Source organism: Coenobita brevimanus, chromosome 32 (assembly GCF_032717465.1).
Source record: "Coenobita brevimanus isolate Jiangsu-jjx chromosome 32, ASM3271746v2, whole genome shotgun sequence".
NCBI lineage: Eukaryota > Metazoa > Arthropoda > Malacostraca > Decapoda > Coenobitidae > Coenobita > Coenobita brevimanus.
This window is the reverse complement of record NC_136985.1, coordinates 6295457-6322457: the sequence shown is the minus strand read 5'-3', so window position 1 is coordinate 6322457 and position 27001 is coordinate 6295457. Positions and strand designations below refer to the sequence as shown.

Genomic DNA, 27001 nt, shown 5'->3' with positions numbered 1-27001 from the left:
TTGTATGCAGTGGATGATTTTGAGAAGAAGAGTGGATGTTTTTAAATGAAACATGAGATTTTGTGGAGACGGTGGAGACCGCCAGATGTGAATGTAGATGATGGGATGTGAGACTACCATCAGATCGTAGTGCCTAATGTGTGCAGGCAGGAGTTAAATCAACTGGCCCATTCTACTCCATCTGCAGGTAACATGGGAGTAAGGAAGACCATGGAGAGACTGAGTAGGGAATTCTACTGGCCCGTCATGGCAGTGGATGTGACTAAGTTTGTCAAACATTGTCATACATGTCAAGTGGTCAGTAGGCCGAATCATTCTGTCCCTAAGGCCCCTCTTGTCCCTCTTTCTGCCATTGATCTCCCTTTTTCCAGGTTAAATATCAATGTGGTGGGACCAATGCCCCCCGCTTCTAGCGGTAACTAATATCTGCTCAATATCATTGACCCTTCCACGAGGTACCCTGAGACGATACCACAACATTCTATCAAAGCTAAGGCGGTGGTTAGAGTTTTGCTAGATTTCTTTACAAAGTTTGGTTTGCCCCGGAAGATGCAGTCAGATAGTGGGTCTAATTTCCTTTCCAACATCTTCTAGCAGTCATTATCTCAACTTGGCATCACACAAATCAAGAGCAGCGCCTACCATCCAGAGACGCAAGGTGCCTTGGAACATTACCACCAGACACTCAAGAATATGCTCCGCAAGTACTGTCTGGAATACTCTAAGGACTGGGACTGTGGTGTACCGTTCCTTCTGTTTGCTTCGAGGGAAGTCCCCCATGAGTGTTTGGGTTCCTCTCTTAACAAGCTCGTGTTTGCCTATCGAGTTTGGGGTCCCCTAAGCTTGGTTAAGGAGACTTGGAGCAGTAACCTCACCGAGAGCCAGAGCTTCCTCTGTTATTTGCAGACTTCAAGACCCGTATCAGTGAGACTATACAGCTGGCCGAGGAAAATTTCAAGCAAGCTCAGGAAAACATGAAGGTGTGGTACAATCGAAAGGCCAGGCTGAGGGTGTTTAAGGTCGGCGACGAGGTTTTGGTGTTGCCGCCACTGTGGGGTCAGCCACTGGCTAAATATAGTGGTCCTTACCCTGTAGTGCAGCATATTGGAGACACCAACTACCTGGTGGAGACCCCTGACAGAAGGAAGAAGCATCAACTTTGCCATGTGAACATGCTGAAGCCATACCATCGTGTACCAGATTCTCCAGCTCCTGCACACCTTGTCTCCCCCACTGCTGCTGCTGCTGAGGAGGGTGTTGATGGTGACTTGTTTGAGGTGGACTGCGAGTTTCCAGATTGTAGCTGGGTGAAGAATGATGAGGCAGAGTCCACTCTCTGTGTTAGCACATCTGCCTTGGGACCAAGCATCTCAGTTGGTTGCCCTCTTGTCAACTTACAAGTAGGTGTTCAGCAGTGCCCCTGGGAAGACCGGTTGGATTCAGCACGACGTGGATGTGGGTGACACCATTCCTGTGAAGTTGCCCCCTAATCTGGTCAGTCCGCAGCATGTTGGCATGCTGCATCAGGAGCTCAATTATATGTTGGACCTCGGGCTTATCTTCCCCATTGTTAGTCCCTGGAGTTCCCATGTGATGTTGCAGCCTAAACCAGATGGCACCGCAGATTTTGCATGGGTGAACACGCTAAACAAGACTGATATGTACCCGTTGCCCCGACTTGAGGACTGATCGAAGGCATCAGGTCGTCCAGTTATATCACAAAGTTTGATCTCAAGAAAGGCTTCTTGCAAGTGCCATTGACCGAACGGGCTAAGGATGTCTCGTGTTTTGTGGCAGACTGACAAACACATCAGTGTTATGTGATGTTGTATGGTATGAAAAACTCCCCGGCAATGTTCCAGCGATTAATGAACATGGTTGTCAGTAGTGTGAAGCATTGTGTGGTATACATGGATGATGTAGTAGTCTTTACTGATGACTGGGAAAGCCACCTAAGAGAACTAGATGTTTTGTTATCCAGGCTTTCCGAGGCTCACCTTGTAGTAAACTTAACCCATTCACTGCGTCAGTCTTTTTTTACATGTACATCCTGTGTGCTGCAGTTTTCAAATATTTAGAAAACAATATTAAAAAAAAAAAATATTGTCAAAATATAGAGAAAAAAATCCCGAGTTCAATGATATATAACACAATATAGTAAACAAAAAAATTACCTCTGATACAGGTCTGTGAAGTAATAAATATTCCGTGTGTGGCGGTGCCAGGCAAACGATGTGTTATGGCTGCACTTTGTTGTCAGTGTCAATCTTGCCATCAGACAAGGTGTAAATCAGCATCTAAACAATCATTGTCATCATCTAATAATGTATCAGTATCATTACTACATTCACCCAGAGATTTCATCCAATATTTGCTGTGGCTACTGCTTGTGGCGACGTGGAGAAGATTTCGTACCCTTACCTTCGGCATTTGTAGGTAAGTGAGCTGAGCTCTGCACCTCATAAAATGCATAATCTATGTATGGCAATATTCTATAGGGTGCCAGGAGTTGCTAGCTGATTTATTTCATGCCATTTCTGACGGCGGAATTTTTGAAATCAGGAAATCATATATGATACAGCCGCAGTCAGAGCAATTTGGACTCAGATATCATATATGATACAGCCACAGTCAATGGGTTAAAGATGTGCGGGTTTGTTTGTACACAATTTCAATACCTTGGTTATGTGGTTGGTCATGGTTGTGTTCGCCCCCCTGACTCTAAAGTGGAGGCAATAAAGAGTTTTAAGGCACCACAAAACAGGTGGGAGCCTTGGAGATTCCTCGACAGTATTGGTTACTACCGTTGTTTTTGAAGAGCTTTGAAACAATAGTGGCCCCTCTCACTGAATTGCTTAACCCTTAGCAGCCGGGGGGTTCCCGGCAGCTGCACACTCCTCCCTACAGGCGATTTCCGCGATTTGGGAAAAAATACCCTTACTTCAAACCCTTATATTTGACAAACTATAATAGCTAGAGAATTCAATGAAAGTTCATTTGACTCATCATTTGACACTGGCAATGGCCTTAGCCCTGCCGGCTAGCGTTGACAGCGCTGACTGGAGTGATGATTGTAACACTGTCCGTGCGTCCTTGGAATGCGGAATATTCCGCACGTTTTTTCTACTCCTTACTCACCGCAGTGAAAATGAGTCATCACCCAGTTCATGTGGCTCACCCAAGGATTTACCGCCCACACCACCATGCCACTAAGCCCCGTAGGTGTGTGGGAAAGGAAATATCTCGTCGTTTCTCTGTACTCACTTCTTCCGTAAATAATCATATTTCTCCTTTACTAAGACACATAGAACTGCACTTTACATCACGATTACGGGTAATTGCAGGTTGACAAGTAAGTGCTATTGCTCTTTCACGCATGATCGTAGAGTATGAGGTAATTATTTTGCACTGTAAATCAGACTGCTTTGTACTAATCAGGGTTATAGTGAAAATCATATAAATGTTTTACACAACTAACATTATTTGTACTTCACATCACAGATACACTGATGCTCATATTTGGCACAATCCCCCAAAGTATTGAGTGAAATAATTTAGGTATAGTGAAGCAGGTATTGTTCTTTGTGGCCCGATTACAAGTGGTTTTCTTTCAGGTAACATGTAGGCCAACTCAAAGTATATCCACTAATTTTCTAACCAATATCCAATAAACAGTATCAACTTCCATATTGCAATTACTATAAATCACTTATATGCACTTATAAAAGACATATCTTAGCACTTTCTATAATTCACTTATAATATCACATATTTCACTCTTTTATGAAAATACACAAACTTCTGCACTGCTGTACACTATTTATACTTCCCCACACACCTGCTCAGTACTCATACCACTCCCGAAGGGCCTGATTGTGGAGATTCTGCCCTTCAAGTGGTAGGCTGAGATGTGGGAGAACGCTGGAGGAAGATACGTCGGCAAGCAGGCGGCGAGAGTGTGGGGGAAACGGCTCTGCAGCGTTTTTTTCCCGCAGATGACCGCAGGTCCGCGTCACTTTCCCGATGTCCTGGGTCATCTTGCCCCTCCTCATCGCCGAAATCATCACTCTTAGACTGTCCCTTCCTCCTGGAGAAGTCGGAGAGCCCTCTCTGACGTCAGAGGGCGAGTAAGGATTGGAGGGCGAGAGAGCTCGCTCTCCACGTCGTAGCTTTTTTTCTCCTCAGAGGACGTATTCTAGCTGAGTGTACGAGAGGTGACAGTATCGTCAAGGGCACGTCCTATGGCACTTTCACTAAGCCCTTTACGTGGCACTAAGGGCTGAATTTTCGCGGGGGTTGATGAGGCAATTGGACCTTCATGCGGTGGGATGGAATCGGACGATGTCAAGGAAGATGACATGGCTTCTCTCGCTACCACTGCCGAGCACAAACTGAACCGCGTAACTGCGGGGTACCTGGGGGTCCTCCCTACCCCTAGGTATCACAGAAAATGGTCTCGCACTCAAACAGCGGCGGGAAGGTGAGTGCGGTAAATCAAGTCAACTTGTGGACCTCAGCGCCCTGAATCCTGTCGTGCATACACGTCAGCCGGTGGATAGGGGTTAAGAAAGATAGAAAATACGTTTGGACTGATGTGTGTCAGAATACTTTTGGTGGAGCCAAGGAGATCTTTTTTAATTATCCAGTTATGGCTGCACCAAACTTTAATAAGGCATTTAAACTTGCTGTAGATGCAAGCAATGTGGGTGCAGGAGCATTGTTGATGCAGGACGATGATCGTGGCATAGAGCATCCTATTTATTATTTCAGCAAGAAGTTTTCTGTTCCTCAACGTAATTATTCTGTTATCGAAAAGGAACTATCAGCCCTGATCCTCAACCTGCAGCACATCTCTGTGTATGTCCCTGCATTTGGACCTACTGTCATTGTATATACTGATCATCACCCACTCAAATTTCTGAATAATTTGAAGATGAAGAATCAGTGACTGAAACCTTCAAGTTTATTCCTTCAGCAGTTTCATTTGGATGTTAGACATATCAAGGGTGTTGACAATATCATTGCAGACTGTTTGTCAAGTTCTTTAGAACGAATTTTCGTAAGGGAAAGTTCTGAATTACGTGTGGGCTTGTTACGTGTGTAGGAATGTATATATATTTTTGTGTATATTGTGCATGTATGTATAGTGTGTGCGCGTCTCTGGGCGTGTGTGTGTGTGTGTGTGTGTGTGTGTGTGTGTGTGTGTGTGTGTGTCTTTGTGTGTGTGTGTGTGTGTGTGTGTGTGTGTGTGTGTGTGTGTGTGTGTGTGTGTGGATCCTGTGTATGCCAGGATCTATGCACATACACTCGCTATCATGCTGTTGCCTGTTTAGTGCCTACACAATTATAAAGGCTTAGTTAACTTTGTTTGCTCTCTCGGCACGGGTGTGACTAAAATTGTTTTTAATATCAGTGACTTTTGGTGGAGCATAAACTGGCGACATAAAGATCTGTATTCATCAGCAATATTTATAACTTTTGGAGTATGGGGGAGAGATTAATTTGCCTAGCTCTTTTCTGTATATTTCTCATCTGGTCTCCAGCTACATGTTGATACCTGCACACAGTCAGAGGGTATATAAGGGGATTTTTAATGGCGCGAGAGCACACACACAATAAAGCCAGCCAGGATACAGGATGTGTGTGTTGGGCTATGTCCAGGTCCTGTCCTCCCCTCTTATTATTTTTTAACCAGCCCATACCCCACTGACCGGGCTAATGTATAGCCCGACCTGCACTATATGTGCAGGAAATCTTTAAATGAAACGGAGCGAGAGATTTTGTGGGATTGGCGTTGGGAGAGGGAGTGTTTGGACTGGAGATCAGAGAGGGAGGAGAAGCAGTATTTTGTGTGTTGTATATATTTCTAAACATCTTTTCACTTCGTATCAGCATCCAATCGCATGTATTATTGTTATGGTATTATCATTATATGTGGCAATCGAGTGCAGTTTAGTTAACTCTTTTTGTATGATTTTATTTCTTTGGTCTGGCAAGTTTGTTCCCAGACTCTAGTGTGATTATTCAGGGTATTATCAGGTTGCTTCTTTTTCTCATTCTTTTCTTTCATTATCTCATTGTAAATATTGTAAATAATATTGGCCTGTATTATATTAGGTATTATTCATTGTGTTTTTATTTTTGCCCTTGAGTACGTCAGCTAATTTTATTTCCTTTCGGACCTGTTTTGCGAGATTGGAGTTAGTGTATTTTTTTTATTGTTTTTCATCAGTTAAATATTTGTTCAGTTCCCTATTCATCTTGATTGTTTTTCCTCGGTTTTCACGCAGTCAGATTTAGTTATCATGTGTTGCCTACTTCCATTTCATAACATATAAATTGACATTACCTCGCCAGCATAATACCTTGATATTTTGTTTACTGTTGAGTCATTGTGGTACTGTATCATCATGGAGGGTAGAACTAGTGATGTTACTGTTGCACCCGTACATATTGCGAGTCAGCAAGATCCACTTGACTTCTTCAACTCAGGACCAGCGGAGGATAAGGTTAGGAGGTTGCAGAGGCAGGAGTTAACCTAAGTTGCCCAAGCTCTTGAAATTCAGAGTGAGTCAGATAATGCCTTCCCATTAACTAACTTAATCTGCCACCGACTGCTTGGCACAGGCCCATACGAAGTCCCTGGATCCTTGCCAGACCTTGAATCAGTTTCTAGATCAGTTCATTCATTCCATGATAGTTTAGCTGAGGTCACTGTCATCCAGCACAAAGAATCTATCGATGCAGAGCAGGCTAAGCGTGATTATGAATATAGGATGTTACAGTTTCAGAGGGAGAAGGGGGAGGAGCAGAATAGGATGTTACAGCTTCAACTACAGCTTCAGAGGGAGAAGAAGGGGGAGGAGAATTTTGAACTACAACAGATGAAGCTTGACTATGAAATATGTATGAATTGGCCAAGTGCCCCAACCAATTTTCCCCATTCTTTTTCAGACTTTAGAGCAGCTGAACCCATAAAATTAGTTCCGCCATTCGATCAGTGCTTAGTCCTGGAGTTCTTTGATCGATTTTAGAAGATTGCTACAAGTAACAAGTGGCCCAGAGACAACTGGTCATCTTTAGTTTAGACAGTAATCAATGGTAGAGCATTGAAGGTTTATGACAGTCTCAGCCACCAAGAATCACAGGAATACGAGGTACTAAAGAAAGCCATACTGTGTGCATACGAGATGAGACCTGAAGCTTACAGGCAGAAATTTAGGAATTGTAGGAAGTGCCCGCATGATACCTTTGTAGTTTTCAGAAGGCAGATGACTGATGCATTTAATCAATGGATGCGAAGTGAGGATTTTTCAGAATCTTATGCTAAGCTTAAGGAACTTGTTATCCTCGAGAACTTCCTTGATATGATTGATACAGATTTAAGAACTTACCTTGCTGATAGGAAAGTTAAGAATGCTGCTGAAGCTGCAGTTTATGTAGAAGATTATTTATTGTTGAAGAATTTGAATAAGTGTAAGGAAGTTCCTAGGAGTGTTCCTCAGAAGTGTTACCTCACTCAGCTCCCCAAACAACCATCTCAGAAGCCCAGCTCCACGAATTCCTCCACACCCAAACCTGATACACCTCACATTTCCCCAGAACCTAACCGCTGCCCATTTCCTTGTTCATATTGCATGAGGCCAGGTCACACTATAGACAGACGTTGGCAAAAGTCAGATGTTGCGAAGCCAGTGAGCTTTGTTTCTCGTGGAGCTCCCGTTGATACCCCTTCAGTTGGTTCTCCAGTTGTTAGTCAGGGAAACTTAAATGCTTTACCCTCTTCTAGGGTTAAAGTTCCAGAAGATGGGAAGAAGGAGGCCACAGTTGTGTCGGAGCCCACTGTTTCAGGTGTGGCACAGGCTGTGACGAGCAGTGTTGCCCATGCTTCTTCGTATGCCCCCTACCTGTATTCTTGTTCAGTGTAGGTGAATGACATGCAGCATCTGGTACACATTCTTCGTGACACTGGTTCTTCAATTTCTTTGTTGATAAGGCCAAATAATGCAGTTCTTGATGTTGCAGGTGCAGAGTTTATTCTGATTAAGAGAGTAATGGGTGCAAAGACTGTGCTGCTAGTTTCTTGTGAGGTTAAATGTCAGTTATTTGATGGATTGGCACGATTGGGTGTTATAGATTATTGACCAGAGGGTGGTGTTAATTTCGTATTTCACAGTGACCTAGTGAGAGGTGAGATTACCACTCCAGTTTTGTCAGAGGTGCCAGTGCCTGAAGTTCCCTCGCAGGTTGATCCCAGTGATGCAGAGGTATTCCCAATTTGTGCAGTGACTAGGTCTATGTCACGTGCAGAGAGGAGTCAACGGGAGAACGTTACTTGTAGTGTGCCCTGCATCGCCGTACCAGAGACAACAGTTACTCCTAAGTCCAAGGACATGAAACAATCAGACAGTGAGATATCTTTGGCAGATACACGTATGGGTTCTTTTAAAGATACTTCACCTGTTCCATTGAAGGATGTGAACATTGAGAAGTTAAAGGAGTTGCAGTCTGGAGACCAGGAGATTCAGAGTTTGAAGTTGTATGCAGTGGATGATTTTGAGAAGAAGAGTGGATGTTTTTAAGTGAAAGATGAGATTTTGTGGAGGTGGTGGAGACCGCCAGATGTGAATGTAGATGATGGGATGTGGGACTACCATCAGATTATAGTGCCTAATGTGTGAGGGCAGGAGTTAATTCAACTGGCCCATTCTACTCCATCTGTAGGTAACATGGGAGTAAGGAAGTCCATGGAGAGACTGAGTAGGGAATTCTACTGGCCCGTCATGGCAGTGGATGTGGCTAAGTTTGTCAAACATTGTCATACATGTCAAGTGGTCAGTAGGCCGAATCAGTCTGTCCCTAAGGCCCCTCTTGTCCCCATTTCTGCCATTGATCCCCTTTTTTCCAGGTTAATTATGTGGTGGGACCCTTGTCCCCAATTTCTAGTGGTAACTCACATCTGCTCACTATGATTGACCCTTTCACGAGGTACTCTGCAATACCTCAACATTTTATCAAAGCTAAGGCAGTGGTTAGAGATTTGCTAGATTTCTGTACAAAGTTTTATTTTGCCCCGGGAGATTCAGTCAGATAGACGGTCTATATTCCTTTCCAACATTTTCCAGCAGTCATTAGCTCAACTTGGCATCACACACTTCAAGAGCAATGCCTACCATCCAGAGACGCAAGGTGCCTTGGAGCGTGACCACCAGACGTTCAAGAATATGCTCTGCAAGTACTGTCTGGAGCACTCTAAGGACTGGGACCATGTTGTGCCGTTCCTCCTGTTTGCTACGAGGGAAGTCCCCCAGGAGTGTTTGGGTTTCTCTCTTAACGAGCTCGTGTTTGTCCAACGAGCTTGGGGTCCCCTGAGCTTGGTTAAGGAGACTTGGAGCAATAACCTTGCTGTGAACCAGAGCTTCCTCCGTTATGTGCAGACTTTAAGACCCATATGAGTGTGACTCTAGAGCTGGCCCAAGAAAATTTTAAGCAAGCTCAGGAAAACACGAAGGTGTGGTACGATCGAAAGTCAAAGCTGAGGGAGTTTAAGGTCGGTGACGAGGTTTTGGTGTTGCTGCCACTGCAGGGTCAACCACTGGCCGCTAAGTATAATGATCCTTACCCTTTAGTGTGGCATATTGGAGACACCGATTACCTGGTGGAGACCCCCGACAGAAGGAACAAACATCAGCTGTGCCATGTGAACATGCTGAAGCCACACCATCGTGCACCAGATTCTCCAGCTCCAGTACACCTTGTCTCCACCACTGCTGCTGCTGCTGAGGAGGGTGTTGATAGCGATTTGTTTGAGGTGGACTGCGAGTTTCCAGATTGTAGCTGGGTGAAGAATGATGAGGCAGAGTCCACTCTCAACTCCAAGTTAGCACATCTACCTTGGGACCAAGCATCTCAGTTGGTTGCCCTCTTGTCAACTTACAAGTAGGTGTTCAGCAGTGCCCCTGGGAAGACCGATTGGATTCAACACGACGTGGATGTGGGTGATGCCATTCCTGTGCATTTGCCCCCTTATCGAGTCAGTCCGCAGCATGTTGGCATGCTGCGTCAGGAGCTCAATTATATATTGGACCTCGGGCTTATCTCCCCCATTGCTAGTCCTTGGAGTTCCCCTGTGATGTTGCAGCCTAAACCAGATGGCATCACAAGATTTTGCAAAGACTACAGTCGGGTGAACACGCTAACCAAGGCTGATTCGTACCCATTGCCCCGGCTTGTGGACTGCATTGATCGCTTCAGGTCGTCCAGTTATATCACCAAGTTAGATCTCAAGAAAGGCTTCTGGCAAGTGCCATTGACCGAACGGGCTAAGGAAGTCTCGTGTTTTGTGGTAGACGGACAAACACATCAGTGTAATGTGATGTTGTATGATATGAAAAATTCCCTAGCAACATTCCAGCGATTAATGAACATGGTTGTCAGTGGTGTGAAACATTGTGTGGTATACTTGGATGATGTAGTAGTCTTTACTGATGATTGGCAACGCCACTTAAGAGAACTGGGTGTTTTGCTGTCCAGGCTTTCCGATGCTCACCTTGTAGTAAATCTAAAGATGTGCGTTTTTTTTTTGTACACAAGTTCAGTACCTTGGTTATTTGGTTCGTCATGGTTGTGTACACCCCCCTGACTCTAAGGTGGAGGCAATTAAGTGTTTTGAGGCACCACAAAACAGGCGCAAACTTTGGAGATTCCTCAGCAGTATTGGTTACTACTGTTGTTTGTTGAAGAACTTTGCAACAAGAGTGGGCCCTCTCACTGAACTGCTTAAGGAAGATAGAAAATACGTCTGGACTGATTGTGTCAGAATAGTTTTGATGCAGCCAATGAGATCTTATGTAATTATCCAGTTATGGCTGCACCAAACTTTAATTAGACATTTAAACTTGCTGTAGATGCTGGTAATGTGGATGCAGAAGCTGTGTTGATGCAGGACGATGATCGTGGCATAGACGATCCTATTTCCTATTTCAGTAACAAGTTTTCTGTTCCTCAACGTAATTATTCTGTTATCGAAAAGGAACTATCAGCCCTGATCCTCACCCTGCAGCACTTTTCTGTGTATGTCCCTGCATTTGGACCTATTATCATTGTATATACTGATCATTGCCAACTCATATTTCTGAATAATTAGAAGATGAAGAATCAGTGATTGAATCCTTGGAGTTTGTTCCTTCAGCAGTTTCATTTGGATGTTAGACATATCAAGGGTGTTGAAAATATCATCACTGATTGTCACGTTCTTTAGAACGAATTTTCATAAGGGAAAATTGTCTTAGGTGTGGGATTGTTACATGTTTAGGAATGTATATACATTTTTGTGTATATTGTGCATGTATGTATAGTGTGTGCGTGTCCCTGGGCGTGTGTGTGTGTGTGTGTGTGTGTGTGTGTGTGTGTGTGTGTGTGTGTGTGTGTGTGTGTGTGTGTGTGTGTGTGTGTGTGTGTGTGTGTGTGGTGTGTGTGTGTGTGTGGTGTGTGTGTGTGTGTGTGGTGTGTGTGTGTGTGTGTGTGTGTGTGTGTGTGTGTGTGTGTGTGTGTGTGTGTGTGTGTGTGTGTGTGTGTGTGTGTGTGTGTGTGTGTGTGTGTGTGTGCGTGTGTGTGTGTGTGTGTGTCGATGCTGTGTATGCCAGCATTTACGCACATGCACCCGCTATTATGTTGTTGCCTGTTTAGTGCCTACACAATTATAAAGGATTAGTTAACTTTGTTTGCTCTCTCGATACGGATGTGACTAAAATTGTTTTTAATATCAGTGACTTTTGGTGGAGCTTAATATGGCGACATAAGTATCTGTATTCACCAGCTATATTTATAACGTTTGGAGTATGGGGGAGAGATTAATTTGCCTTGCTCTTTTCTGTATATTTCTCAACTGGTCTCCAGTTCCATGTTAATGCTTGCTTGCTGCCGGAGGGTATATAAGAGAATTTTGAATGGAGCGAGACTTTTTGTGGGATTGGCGTTGGGAGAGGGAGTGTATGGACTGGAGATCAGAGAGGGAGGAGAAGCAGTATTTTGTGTGTTGTATATATTTCTAAACATCTTTTCACTTCGTATCAGCATCCAATCGCAAGTATTATTGTTATGGTATTATCATTATATGTGGCAATCGAGTGCAGTTTAGTTAACTCTTTTTGTATGATTTTATTCCTTTTGTCTGGCAAGTTTGGTCCCAGACTTAAGTGTGATTATTCGGGGTATTATCAGGTTGCTTGTTCTTCTCATTCATTTGTGTTTCATTATCTCATTGTAAATATTGTATTGTAAATAATATTAGTTTGTATTATATTAGGTATTATTCATTGTGTTTTTATTTTTGCCCTTGAGTACGTCAGCTGGTTTTATTTACATTCGGACCTGTGTTGCGAGATTGGAGTTAGTGTCTTTTTTTATTATTTTTCATCAACTGAAAGACTGACTAAGAGGGTGTATGTAGGTGAGGTGGAGGGAGGGAGAGGGAGGGGTAGACCGAGGATGAGGTGGAGGGATGGAGTTGAGAGGTATATGAGGGAGGGGGGAGTGAGTTGGGGGGAGGGGAGTCAAATGGTGGGTGACAGAGTGACTTGGAGGCGTTTTGTCTGCGGCCACCCTTTGCGGGATTAGGGCGTCGGGCTATAGATAGATAGATAGATAGAATTTTTTGTTCAGTTCCCTGTTCATCTTGTGTTTCTTAGTTTTTGTATTGGACAGAACTGGGAATTTTCAAACCTTAATAAAGTAGGGAACCCCCAGGTAGGGACCAATGAGCATGGCAACTATGAGCCAATATACAGAGGGCGCTACGCTTAGGACCCTCCAGGAACAGTGCCTCACACCGCAACTCTGGAATCCAATTATATATATATATATATATATATATATATATATATATATATATATATATATATATATATATATATATATATATATATATATATATATATATATATATATATATATATATATATATAGTAATTAGACTGTGTAAAAAATATACCCTGCAAGTAATACAAATATATGCACGAACTTATCAAAGCTTAGATGAAGAAATAGAAACACTCTATGACAACATCTCCTAGCTTATGGATGAAGAAAAGACCATATATACTATACTCGTGGGAGACTTATATGCAAAATTGGCAAATCAAGAAAAGGAGAAAAATGTATTGGAAATTTTGGAGTGGGAGAAAGGAATGAAAGACAAGAAATGGTAGTAAATTTTGCTGAAATGTACTCTTATAATATGATAATAATGAACATATTCTTTCACAAAAGAACAGGGACAAAGTAGATCTACAGAAACCCAAATGGAGAAACAATGAATGAAATCGACTTCATTATAGCAGAAAAGAATAAAAAGATCACAAATGTCACAATTGTCTATCTATCTATCTATATACCTAGGCTGCTTCCCCCAAGGAAAGGGAGGTAGCTGAGACAGGACGACACACTCCCCATTTACTCATCCATTCAAACACATTCATTCGCATCTTAGCCCCAAAGGGGAGAAGGGACAGATCCTCACCGCACCACACCACACAAGGATCAACTGCGCAGTGCAGTCAGTGACATCCGCAGCAGGGCCCGACAGCAGAGCTGGTTTACCCCTGCCACATCATAATAGACCCATCCCCTTACCCGCACCTGACCTGACTAGCTGATTAGACCAAATGCGGGAGAATATCCCCTCAGTGCTGCGTCATCATTTATTCATTCACAATTTCTCTCCATTTATTTCTGTCACGCACAGCCACTCTTCCTTGCTCAATAGATATCCCTCTCGCATCCAGCGCTCTCTTCACACTGTCCATCCACCCTATTTGTGGTCTCCTTCTCAGCCTTATACCTTTCACATAAGATCTAGTTATCTTTTTCACCAATCGCTCATTATCCATTCTCTCCATATGCCCAAACCATCACAACACCCTCTGCTCAACTCTATCAGCCATCTCTCGAACAACTCCAGTTCTCCTTTGCATTTCATCATTTCGCACTCGATCCATACGCGTCACTCCACACATACTCCTCAGACACCTCAACTCCATTACATTCAAACTTTTCCTCTCTGCTACACCCATATTCCATGTTTCAGCCCCATATAATGCAGTCGGTACCACAAAACCCTCATACAGCCTTCTCTTTACATCCATTCTAAGCTAACGACATGTAAACACTTTTTTCATTCCTCCCAGCATCTAACCTACTTCATTCATTCTAAACTTCACTTCTGCATCTATTCTTCCATCCACAGCAACATGTGACCCTAAATATTTAAAACACTACCTCCTCAAGCAACTCACCATTCAGAACTAAATTCATCCTCCTACCATCTACCAATCTCGTACACTTCATCACTTTACTCTTATTCTCATTTACTTTCAATTTCCTCCTATCACACACCCTTCCAAACTCCTCTGGGAACTGTCTCAATCTCTCTTCTGAATCAGCCACCAGTGCAGTATCATTTGCATACAGCAGCTGCTTCAGATTCCACTCTTCACCATCAACATTCACCAGACTCAGATCTCCACCTAAAACTCTTGCATTCACCTCCCTTACAACACCATCCATGTAAATATTAAACAACCAAGGCGACATCACACATCCCTGTCGCAGCCCCACTCTCACGGGAAACTAATCACTCACAGCATTTCCCACTCTTACACACGCTTTACTAGTTACATAAAAACTTTTCACCCCTTTTAGTAACCAAGTTAAATATATGAAGTGACTGTGGAATGGTGGGTTGCACAGCCAGATTCAATTTCAGAAGTGAAAGAATGATGATTAAAAATAAAAAGATATGCCGAATAAATGTAAATGGAAACAAAGCAGCCTTTAAGTTGGAAATAAGGAACAGATTTCAGGCTCTAAGTAATGCAAAATGTGACACTGATGAGCAGAATAACAGACTAACAAGTGCTAAGAGAATCAGCGGAAGTAGAAGGAAAACTGAATACAACAAAAGCCAAGAAGTATTAAAAAAAGACACGAGCTTATGAAAAAAAAAGTAAAAACAAAGATGAAATAGAAGGAGCAGAATCAAATAAGCTTATCAACAAGAGACTATCTATCTATCTATCTATTGCCAGACGCCTCAATCCCGTTTGGGGTGGCCACAAACAAATCGCCTCCAAGTCGCCCTGTCCCCCGCCATTTCTCTGCCCTGCTCCCAACTCACACACCCCTCTCTCATATACCTCTCCACCCCATCCCTCCATCTCATCCTTGGCCTCCCCCTACCTCTTCCCCCCTCCACCTCACTCACATACACTCTCTTCGTCAGTCTTTCACCCTCCATCCTCTCCACATGGCCAAACCACCTCAGTGTGTTCCTCATAACGCTTCCTATCACATCCACATCCACACCACAACGCTCCTTTATATCTTCATTCGTCAGCCTGTCTCTCCATGTGACTCCACAGGCTCCTCTTAAATAACTCATTTCCACTGCTCTCACTCTTGACTTGTGTCCTTCCAACAATGTCCAAGCTTCACTTCCGTACGTTAGAGTTGGTATCACAATACTGTCATGTAGTAACTTTTTCACTTCCATGCTCACTTCCCTGTTTCTTATCACTGCTTTCAAAGAACCAGCAACTTTTCTTCCCTGCTTTACCCTTTCAAGCACTTCACCCTCCAAACCTCCATCCTTACTCATCACACTACCCAAGTACTTAAACATACTCACATTTTCCAATTCCTCACCATCCAACCTCGCTGTACGTTCACTAACTTCACCTCTCTCAAAGACCATCACTTTACTCTTCCCTACATTCACCTTTAGATTCCGTTTCTTACACACTTTCTCAAACTCATCCACCAAGCCTTGCAGCTCCCCTTCGTCTTCACTCAACAACACAGTATCATCTGCAAACAACAGTACAGGGAGTTTCCAAACACTATCCTCTCTCACCAGGGCCACTCCAGCATCCACTACCCTACCTTGTACCTCTTTTATTACCCCATCCATGTACAGATTGAACAACCATGGAGACATGACACATCCCTGTTTCAAACCAACTTTCAAAGAGAAAAATTCACTTAGTTCACCATCCACACGCACTGCAGCCTTCGCACCATCGTACATACTCTTCACAGCATTCAACAACTTCCCATCTACTCCATATATTCTTAACACTTTCCACAATCATTGTCTATCCATCCTGTCATATGCTTTCTCCAAATCCATGAAAGCCGCATACAACTTCTTTCCCTTCTCTAGAAACTTTTCCACTAAAGATCTAAGAATGAATATCTGATCTACACAACCTCTTCCCTTCCTAAAGCCTCCCTGTTCTTCTCCAACTAATTTCTCTATTCTTTCTCTAACTCTGTCAATCAGTATCCTACCATACACTTTTCCTATTATACTAAGAAGACAAATGCCCCTATGATTACCACACACTTCTTTTTCCCCTTTTCCTTTGTACAAGAGAATAATTATACCTGACTTCCAATCCTCCGGGACTCTACCTTCCTCCCAGGCCAATCTGCACATCTTCCACATCCATTCTACTACTATCTCTCCGCCATGCTTCAGCATTTCACCACACACTCCATCAATTCCTGGGGCTTTCCCCGATTTAACTTTCTTCATTGCTTCCACAACTTCTATCCTACTGATTTCTTCCTGTCTTCTCACCTCCCTCCTTCTCCCAGCCATTCCCCAGCCACTTATACTCGCATTACTTCCATCCTCTACGTTCAACAATTCCTTAAAGTGTTCTCTCCATCTGCTCACTTTTTCTCCCTTCTCCACTAGTAATCTACCAATTTTATCTTTCACTCCCCTGCCAACTTCGCTTCCACCCTGTCTTACTCTTTTCACCTCTCTCCAGAACATTTTCTTACAGTTCCTCCACTTTACACTCAGATTCCTTCCAAATTCCTCATCCACTCTCTTCTTACTCTCTCTTTCTTTCCACATATAACTCTCTCTTCTGCCTCTCAACTTCTTCCACGCCCCTATTTCTCATCCATTCATTGTATGCTTTCTTCTTTTGTGCCACAGCCTGTTTCACCTCTTCAGTCCACCACGCTGTTCCTTGGACCCCCCTCCGTCTTCTCTTCCTTCCACACACCACATCACATGCTGCACATATTTCTTCTGTAAATATCTTACATACACCTTCCACGTCTCCCGTCTGCTCCAATTCATATTTGCCCAATCGTTCCTCCACTTCTCTCTTATACTCTGCCTTTTTCTCATCCTCTTGTAACCTTTCCACTCTCCTTGCAACTACTCCTTCCTCTCGTCTTTCCCTTCTTCTATTCCTCCATCTTACTTGCATTCTAATTCTGGCCACCACCAAGTAGTGGTCAGAAAGTCCACTCCCCCAACCTCTATACACTCTTGCATCCTTTACACATCTTCGCATCCTTTCATCCACACACACATAATCAATCATTGCCTTCCTTTCATTCAATTCACCACCCACCCTTCTCATCACTCGCCATGTATACCTGTGGATCATTTTATGCCTGAAGAGGGTATTGGCTATTACCAACCCCCTCCCAGCACAAATGTCCACTAACGCACTGCCATTCTCATCTATCTCAGCAGGCACACCCCACTCACCAACTATTCCATCCACCTTCACATTCCCAACTTAACCATTCATATCACCAATCAAAAACACTCTCTCATTCCTTCCAAACTTTTCCATGCACTCTTCCACAAGAGACAAAGGAAGAAAAAAGAAAGAGAAACATGGATCAGATCAGAGAAGCCATCAAAAAAGGAAAACGTCTGGAACAGGTCCGAAGCGAAATTGCACTAGGAAAGCAACAAATTACATCACTGAAAGACAAGAACGGTGAAGTCATTAAATGCAGAGATAAAATGGTGAAGAGAATTCAAGAATTTTACAAAAAACTGTATGCATCAAAGACAGTAGTACCAATAGCTAACTTTTCAGCTGACACAAGTGAAATAGCTGAGGTAACACGAGACGAAGTAAATATTTCTCTTAAAAATATGAAAAGAAGGAAGGCTCCGGGAGAAGATGGAATAGTAGCAGATTTCCTGTTGGATGCAGGAGTAGAAGTACGAAACAGGCTTTCTCACTTATCTACTCAATGTATACAAAAGAAGAAAATTCCCCAAACATGGTGTAATGCAATAGTTATTTTACTTTACAAAAAAGGTTACACAAAAGATCTTAATAACTTTCGACCCATTAGTTTATTATCAGTCATTTACAAACACTTCACTAAAGTCCTTACGAAGAGAATAACAACAAATTTGAAGGAAACTCCAACCTGGTGAACAGACAGGATTCCGAAGCGGGTATTCGACTACTGATCATCCACACACAATAATTAAGCTAACTGAAAAAACTACAGAATATAATAAACCACTCTGCTAAATTTTTTTTTTTATTACGAAAAGGTTTTCGACTCAGCGGAGCAGATAGGAATTATAAATTAATTATAAGAACAAGGAATGAATGAGAACATTGTAAAACTGCTCGAGAATATATATAAAGGGGACGGCTACATTTAAATTACATAATGACTTGGAAAAAAATTAAGATTGATAAGGGCGTGTTCAGGGATATACAATTTAACCTTAATTATTTACAGCATGCCTAGAAAGTAATTTCAGAAAGCTAGACTGGGAAAACAAAGGAGTGAACATAGATGGAGAAAAGCTAAATCATTTAAGATTTGCAGATAACATTGTCCCAATCTCACAAACAGCAGATACAGTGCAAGAAATGCTAAATGATCTGAACAGAGAAAGTTTCAAAGTAGGCATAAGATGCACCGGAGTAACAGTAAAATGAGGTTTAATCGAAATACACCAAAGAGCATCATCAGAGTAAGCAAAGAAACACTTGAAGAAGTCAAGGAGTACAATTACTTGGCGCAAATATTAAAATTATCGGAAGATCATGATAGCGAAATAAAACGACGCGTTACAACTGGATGGAAAGCTTTCGGTAAACATAGAGACATTATGAAAATTAGGTTGCCAGTCTTTGAGAAACGAGACGTATATAACGAATGTATAATTCCAGCTATGTCGTATGGTTGTGAGACCTGAAGACTGATAAAATTGATGGAAACTATATTACTCCCTTCTCAGAGAGCAATGGAATGGTCAATGTTGGGAACATCTTTAAGAGACAGGAAAAGATCAAATTAGATGAGAAAGCAGACTAAAGTCAAAGATATTATTTAAGTTTTAAAAGAATAGAAATGGAGGTGGGCAGGCCATGTAGCAAAAATAAGGGATAACCGATGGAGCAAGAGGCTGATTGACAGGACACCAAGAGATTGTAAGCGTAGCAGAAAAAGGCCAGAGAGTAGGTGGAGAGATGAGATAGACAAATTTGCAGTAAACGTAGCAAGAAGTCAAGGAATTCGTGGGGAAGGATGGGGGAGGCCTTTGTTCAGCAGTGGACTTGTAATGGCTGACGATGATGATTATACACACACACACACACACACACACACACACACACACATATATCTAGATATATATATATATATATATATATATATATATATATATATATATTGTTACATAGCCTATGATTTCATCATCCTTTGTGTAATTTTAACGCACAGTATGCTGCATGTTTGATCACGAGCGTGTTCTGCCTCAGTCCCCCCCTTCTACCGTTATAGTAGAGTAAGTCGTTCTCTCTGTTGTCCAGAGCGGGATTGTCAACTCTATGTCCCCATGGCTTCATTTGCGCGTCCTTATTACAAGTTGTATCAAGCTCTCCTGGCTCCTATATAATGAGCTCAGTCTCTGCATCATTGCCACTTAGATCTGCTCCTCATTTTGTTCACATCTCTGTCCTCCCCTGTACAGATATTATTATTGTGAGTGCTCAAGAAATCTCCAAACATCTAGCAGCTGTGTGTAATTTGAGTATAACTGTTGTTGTATTTTTTCTTGTACTGTGTAGCATAAGGTTAATTCTTAGGCCTAGTGAGGTTTTGATTAATGTTGGGTTGTGTCAGTTATTTTTGATAATAGTTTGTATCTGTAATTATTTATCTGGCATTCACTGAGTATTAGCTGGTATCTCATTTTATCAGGGCTGACTTAGATAAATTTACTCTTGCTAATTTCGTGTTAATAGAGGCTATTGCAGTTAACCATATATTTAACCTGTTTATTTGCCATTACATTATCCTTATGAGTCCTGAATGTTTTGTTGTTAATTTAAGCATTAAACTTTAACTTGTAATTTTACCTAACTCTTTTGTTTTGAACCTGGAACTTTACGGGACAGTAGTGACTCTTCGTATTCTCACTTAAAGTGTACATTATCTTTCTCTGTTCCGTAACATAAATTTGGCGACCTCATATCAGGATATTCAGGATATTATCATAAGGATATTGTTTGATATTTTGTGACTGTGATATATTCATGATGGCTACTATTTCTACACTTGATGAAGCCAAAGATTTTTTGTCAAATGTGCAAACAGTGTGTGATATAGAAAACAGAACAAAGAATGAACTTAAGCTCGTTGCTCAACAATTGGGAATTGCAGTTCACTCTCATCATTCTAAAGATCAAATTGTTGGCATGATTAATAAAAGCTTGTTTAATGTAACTCCTCCAAATGAGCAAACGCAGATTGAATTAGCTAAGTTACAGCTAGCTCTGCAGGAGTCTCGTGTGAAGGAAGCTGAATTTCAGGCAAATGCTAAGCAGGCTGAGTCTCAGGCTAAGGAGGCGGAATCTCAGGCTCGGATTCAGGAGGCACAGATACAGGCACAAGTTGAACTTGCTAGGATTCAGGCAGACCATGAGTATCGCATGAAACAATGTGGAACTGGATCATCTAGCTCTGATGATTTTGATGTGGCTAAAAATGTTAAACTTGTCCCTCCTTTTAATGAATCTGATTTAACAAAGTATTTTCAGTTGTTTGAGAGGGTAGCTACAGGTTTTAATTGGCCTAAGGAGTATTGGCCAGTACTCCTTCAAACTGTTCTCACCGGTAAAGCTCAAGTAACTTATGCATCTTTGCCTCAGGATCAATCTGATAATTATGATGTAGTTAAGAGCTTGATTCTTAAGGCCTATGAGCTTGTTCCTGAAGCTTATAGAGTAAAATTTAGGACAACTTATAAGCAAGATAAGCAATCCCATGTTGAGTATGCAAAAATCAAAGAAGATCTGTTAGAGCAGTGGTTAAATTCTAAGAATGTGGATTCTGATTTTGGTAAATTTAAGCAGATGATTTTGCTGGAGGATTTCAAAAGGTGTATTAGTAGAGATGTAAGCCTATATCTTGATGAGAAAAGAATAGATAATTTGTCTGATGCTGCAGTTTTAGCTGATGAGTATGTTCTCACTCACAAGAGATATTCTAGAGAAAAAGGGAAAGCTGAGAGTAAGTACGTTGCCTCTACTCAGAGTACAGGTAACAGGAAAGAGAATAAGGATGATGTTTCTCAGGAAGTAAATACCAGCTTCACCTCTAGAATTCAGAAAAGTAAATGTACTTATTGTAGTAAGCTTGGTCATACTACGGAGAGATGTTTCAGGAGACAGCGTGATGTGAACAAAAAGGAGTCTTTAAATATTCAGTCGATTGGTCTAGTGTCCACTCTTGAGAGTTCCCAGAATTCTTTAACTGAGTTAACTGAACCTGCTTTGAGGGGTAACTTAAATTCTCATGATGGAGCTCCTCTTTTGAGCAGTAACGTGGGTGACACTCTCAAGAGTTCATGTGCTAATTTCCTGTCTGATGGTTTTGTCAGTCCTCTGGACAGTAATGACAGGAAATCAGTTCAGATATATCGTGATACAGGTGCTTGCCAATCCCTTATGCTGACCAGTGTTCTAGGCTCTAATGTTAATTCCTCTGATGAAACTGTAATCTTACAAGGTGTAGGGAATAATTACTTCTCTGTTCCTCTGTGCAGAGTGAATTTAGAGTCTGGTTTTGTTAATGGTTCTGTTATGGTTGGGTTGGTTGAGACACTCCCAATGTCAGGTGTAACTTTCTTACTTGGAAATGATATTGGTGGAAGTCAAGTGTGTCCAGCTCCTCAGTTGTCTGGTGAGCCAGTGGCTGCGTCCCAGGATTGTGATGTCCCTGATGTGTTCCCTGCATGTGCTGTCACTAGGGCTAAGTCTAAAGTTACTGGTGATTTAGAGGATAATGATGATGATGATGTTATCCTAGCTGACACTTTTCTTGCTAATTTGGACCACTCACCAGATGAGGCAGTACCCCGTAGTGTTGATAATTTGTCTCGTCAAGAGTTGGTTGAGTTGCAGGTTGCTGACCCTGAGTTGAAAGGTCTAGCTAACTCTGCTTACAGTGAAGAAGAGTCAGCCGGTGCTTCTACTTGTTATTATGTAAAGTCAGGAGTACTTATGAGGAAGTGGAGACCCCCAACAGCATCAGCTGACTGTGAATGGGAGGTTGTACATCAAGTTGTCATCCCTCGTGTTTGTAGGCAGGATATCATTAGAATGGCTCATGATTCCAGTTTGGCAGGACACCTTGGAGTGAGGAAGACTGTGGCACGCATTTTGAAACACTTCTACTGGCCAGGTATCTTCAGGGATGTTTCCTGGTATTGTAAGTCTTGTCACACCTGTCAAGTTGTGGGGAAGTGTAATCAGGCAGAAAAGGTTGCACCTCTAGTTCCCATTCCTCCTTTTGAGGCGCCTTTCACCCGTGTGTTGGTGGATATTGTGGGCCCTCTTCCTAAGACTTCTTGAGGATTTTCTTATGTGTTGACCATGATTGATATGGCTACTCGTTATCCTGAAGCCATTCCACTTAGAAACATCTCAGCAAAGAACGTGGTTAAGGAAATGCTAGGGTTCTTCACAAAGTTTGGTCTGCCCAAGGAGGTACAGTCAGACCGAGGAAGTAATTTCATGTCAAATGTTTTCAAGCAGTCTCTGAAAGAGTTGGGCATCACCCAGATCACGTCTTCAGCTTACCATTCCCAGACCCAAGGAGCGTTGGAGAGATATCATCAAACACTCAAATCGATGCTCAAGAAATACTGTTTGGAACATCAGAAAGACTGGGATAAAGGTCTTCCATTCGTTGTGTTTGCTGCAAGAGAATCTCCAAATGAATCACTGGGCTTCTCACCTTTTGAACTACTGTTTGGCCATGAAGTAAGAGGACCCCTTAAGTTACTCAAGGAATGCTGGCTGTCGGAGGAAGATGACGTCAACCTGCTGGAGTATGTGATGAAGTTCAAAGAACGGCTGTCCACTGCTTTACAGCTGGCGAGAGAGAATTTAGGAGCTGCTCAGGAGAAGATGAAGACTTGGTATGACAAGAAGTCCAGGTTACGCCACTTTCAGCCAGGAGATCAGGTTTTGATTCTGCTACCAGTTCATGGGCAACCTCTTCAAGCCAAGTTTAGTGGCCCTTATTTCGTGGAGAAGAAACTCAGTGATGTCAACTATGTCATCGCCACGCCAGATCGTAGAAAGAGCAAGCAACTATGTCACATCAACATGCTAAAGTTATATCACAGGCGGGACGAAAATAATCCAGTCTGCACTGTAGCTGTTCCACCCGAGTCTACAAGTGAAGTTCTCCCATGCAGCATGAGCCTGAGTGATAGTTTGGGGAAGAATCCTGATATCATGAATGATCTCCAGACTAAGCTTTCTCATCTACCACCCAAGGAAAGGCAGGAGTTTTCGGCATTACTGCAGGAGTACCCGCAAGTGTTCCGTGCCACTCCAGGAAGAACCACTGTGTTGATGCATGATGTCGATGTTGGAGACGCAAAGCCAATTAAACTGCCTCCTTACCGTGTGAACCCAGTGAAAGTTCCTCTCATCCAGAAGGAGCTTGGCTACCTGTTGGACCACAAGATGATTGAGCCCTGTCAGAGCGAGTGGAGTTCTCCTGTCACTCTAGTCCCTAAGCCAGGTGGGTCACAGAGGCTTTGCATCGACTACAGACGTGTTAATCAGATAACTAAAACAGACACTTACCCTCTCCCTCGTGTGGAAGATTGCATAGACAAGATCGGAAAGGCTAGGTACATAAGTAAGTTTGATTTGTTAAAGGGATACTGGCAAGTACCTATGACTGAACGTGCTAGGGAGATCTCATGTTTTGTAACACTAGGAAAGGCTTTTGCATGTTCTGTAATGCCGTATGGTATGAAGAATGCACCAGCCACATTTCAGAAGCTCATGAATGTTGTAACAGAGGGTTTGGCAGGGTGTGTTGTTTATATTGATGATGTATTAATCTTCAGTGACAACTGGAAAGATCACCTATGCCATGTCAGTAAATTTCTTGACCGTTTAGTTCATGCTAATCTTGTAGCTAATTTATCAAAGTGTGAGTTTGGTCAAGCTAAAGTTCAGTACCTTGGGTATGTAATTGGTGATGGACATGTTGCACCACCAGGAGCTAAGGTTCAGGTTATAAGTGATCTTCCCAGACCTAAAAGTAGGAAAGAGCTACAAAGATTTTTGGGAATGGTAGGTTATTACAGGAGATTTGTTCTTAACTTTTCTATTCTTGTATCACTACTTACAGACCTACTGAAAAAGGGAGTTGAATTTGTCTGGACCGATAACTGTGAATCCTCTTTCAACAAACTTAAAGCTATTCTATTAAGTCAGCCAGTGCTCGCTACTCCAAATTTTGCTAAGCCTTTTAAGATGGCTGTTGATGCAAGTGATACAGGAGCTGGGGCTGTTTTGCTGCAAGAGGATGATCAGGGTATTGAACATCCTGTATCTTATTACAGTAAGAAGTTCACTCCACCTCAAAAGAACTACTCAACTATTGAGAAAGAGCTTTTGGCCTTGATTTTGGGTTTACAGCATTTTTCATTTTATTTGTGTTCTGGTTTTGACCCCATAGTCATTTATACCGATCATAACCCACTGAAATTCCTTAGTAAGTTTAAAGATAAAAATCAGAGATTGACAAGATGGAGTCTACTTCTTCAGGAGTATTCATTAGACATACAACATGTCAAGGGGAAAGAAAATGTTATTGCAGATTGCTTATCTAGACTTTAGACAGATTGTTTTAGAGTAATAAGAAATTTCCTTTGTAAATTTCTTTTTTCTTTGTGGGGAGGTGTTACATAGCCTATGATTTCATCATCCTTTGTGTAATTTTAACGCACAGTATGCTGCATGTTTGATCACGAGCGTGTTCTGCCTCAGTCCCCCCTTTCTACCGTTATAGTAGAGTAAGTCGTTCTCTCTGTTGTCCAGAGCGGGATTGTCAACTCTATGTCCCCATGGCTTCATTTGCGCGTCCTTATTACAAGTTGTATCAAGCTCTCCTGGCTCCTATATAATGAGCTCAGTCTCTGCATCATTGCCACTTAGATCTGCTCCTCATTTTGTTCACATCTCTGTCCTCCCCTGTACAGATATTATTATTGTGAGTGCTCAAGAAATCTCCAAACATCTAGCAGCTGTGTGTAATTTGAGTATAACTGTTGTTGTATTTTTTCTTGTACTGTGTAGCATAAGGTTAATTCTTAGGCCTAGTGAGGTTTTGATTAATGTTGGGTTGTGTCAGTTATTTTTGATAATAGTTTGTATCTGTAATTATTTATCTGGCATTCACTGAGTATTAGCTGGTATCTCATTTTATCAGGGCTGACTTAGATAAATTTACTCTTGCTAATTTCGTGTTAATAGAGGCTATTGCAGTTAACCATATATTTAACCTGTTTATTTGCCATTACATTATCCTTATGAGTCCTGAATGTTTTGTTGTTAATTTAAGCATTAAACTTTAACTTGTAATTTTACCTAACTCTTTTGTTTTGAACCTGGAACTTTACGGGACAGTAGTGACTCTTCGTATTCTCACTTAAAGTGTACATTATCTTTCTCTGTTCCGTAACAATATATATATATACATTGAGAGAGAGAGAGAGAGAGAGAGAGAGAGAGAGAGAGAGAGAGAGAGAGAGAGAGTCATATTTCGTTACAGATTCCAGAGATCGTCTGTGGGAATCGGTACAGATGGTTGGTTCAGTGTTGGAAGCTTGGCTACAAGGGAGTTGTTTTCCAATGCTGCTTACGGACAACATGGGAATAAATAGCACCATAATAAAGGTAATACAAAAGAACATGTTAATGGATGTTAAATAAGGCACCTTAACTGGATGAGATCATTACTTTGATAGCTAAGTTCATAAACAGTGTGATGGTCTCACTGCTAGAATTGAGTTTCAACACCAAAAGTTTCCTTTGATACTAAGTAATACACAGAAAACAATTTATTCTTTTACATTAGACATTACTGGGCTGTAAGAAATACCTTGATAGTTAGGGAGGATGTACAGAGAGATATATAGGGTTATAAAGAAGGTAGTAGGGGAGTGAAATATAGAAATGGTAGATTGTTAGTAGAGAAGGGAGAGAAACTGAGCAGATTGAGAAAACATTTTTAGGAATTATTAAACATAGGGAATGAAATTAGTGCAAGTACAAGTAGCTGGGAAGTGGCTGGGACGAGGAGGGAGATACGGGAGGAAGTGATATGAATGATGGAAGTAATGGAAGCAATGAAGAAGTCAAAACGGGGAAACTCCAAGGCCTGGGAGGAAGGTAGAGTCCCGGAGGATTGGAAGTCAGGTAGAATTATTCCCCTGTGTAAAAGACAAGGGGAAAAGGAAGTGTTTTTAATCATAATAGCATTTGTCTTCTTAGTGTAATAGGAAAAATATATGGTAGGATACTTACTGACAGAGTTAAAGAAATAACAGAGGAATGAGTTCAAGAAGAATAGGGAGGTTTTGGAAAGGGAAGTGGTTCTGTAGATGAGATATTTTTTCTAAGTTCTTCAGTGGAAAAGTTTCTGCAGAAAGGAAAGAAGTTGTAGCAGCCTTCATGGATTTGGAGAAAGCAAATGATAGAGTGGATAGACTAGGAATATGGAAACTACTAAGAATATAATAATGGAGTTAGTGGGAAGCTGTTGAATGGCCTGAAGTGTATGCATGACAGTGCTAAGGCTGTAGTGCGTGCAGATAGTGAACTGAGTAAATTTTTCT

At 41.9% G+C, this 27001-nt stretch overlaps 1 long non-coding RNA gene across 1 annotated transcript in view; it reads left to right on the top strand.

Annotated features, from left to right (window-relative positions):
* The window catches only part of LOC145395613 (uncharacterized), a 136611-nt gene extending 110614 nt beyond the window's left edge, over nt 1-25997 (top strand). Inside the window, exon 3 of the long non-coding RNA XR_013896643.1 lies at nt 25936-25997. This is a non-coding gene — a long non-coding RNA (uncharacterized LOC145395613). The remainder of the gene's footprint in view (nt 1-25935) is intronic.
* Nucleotides 25998-27001: the final 1004 nt, after the last annotated feature.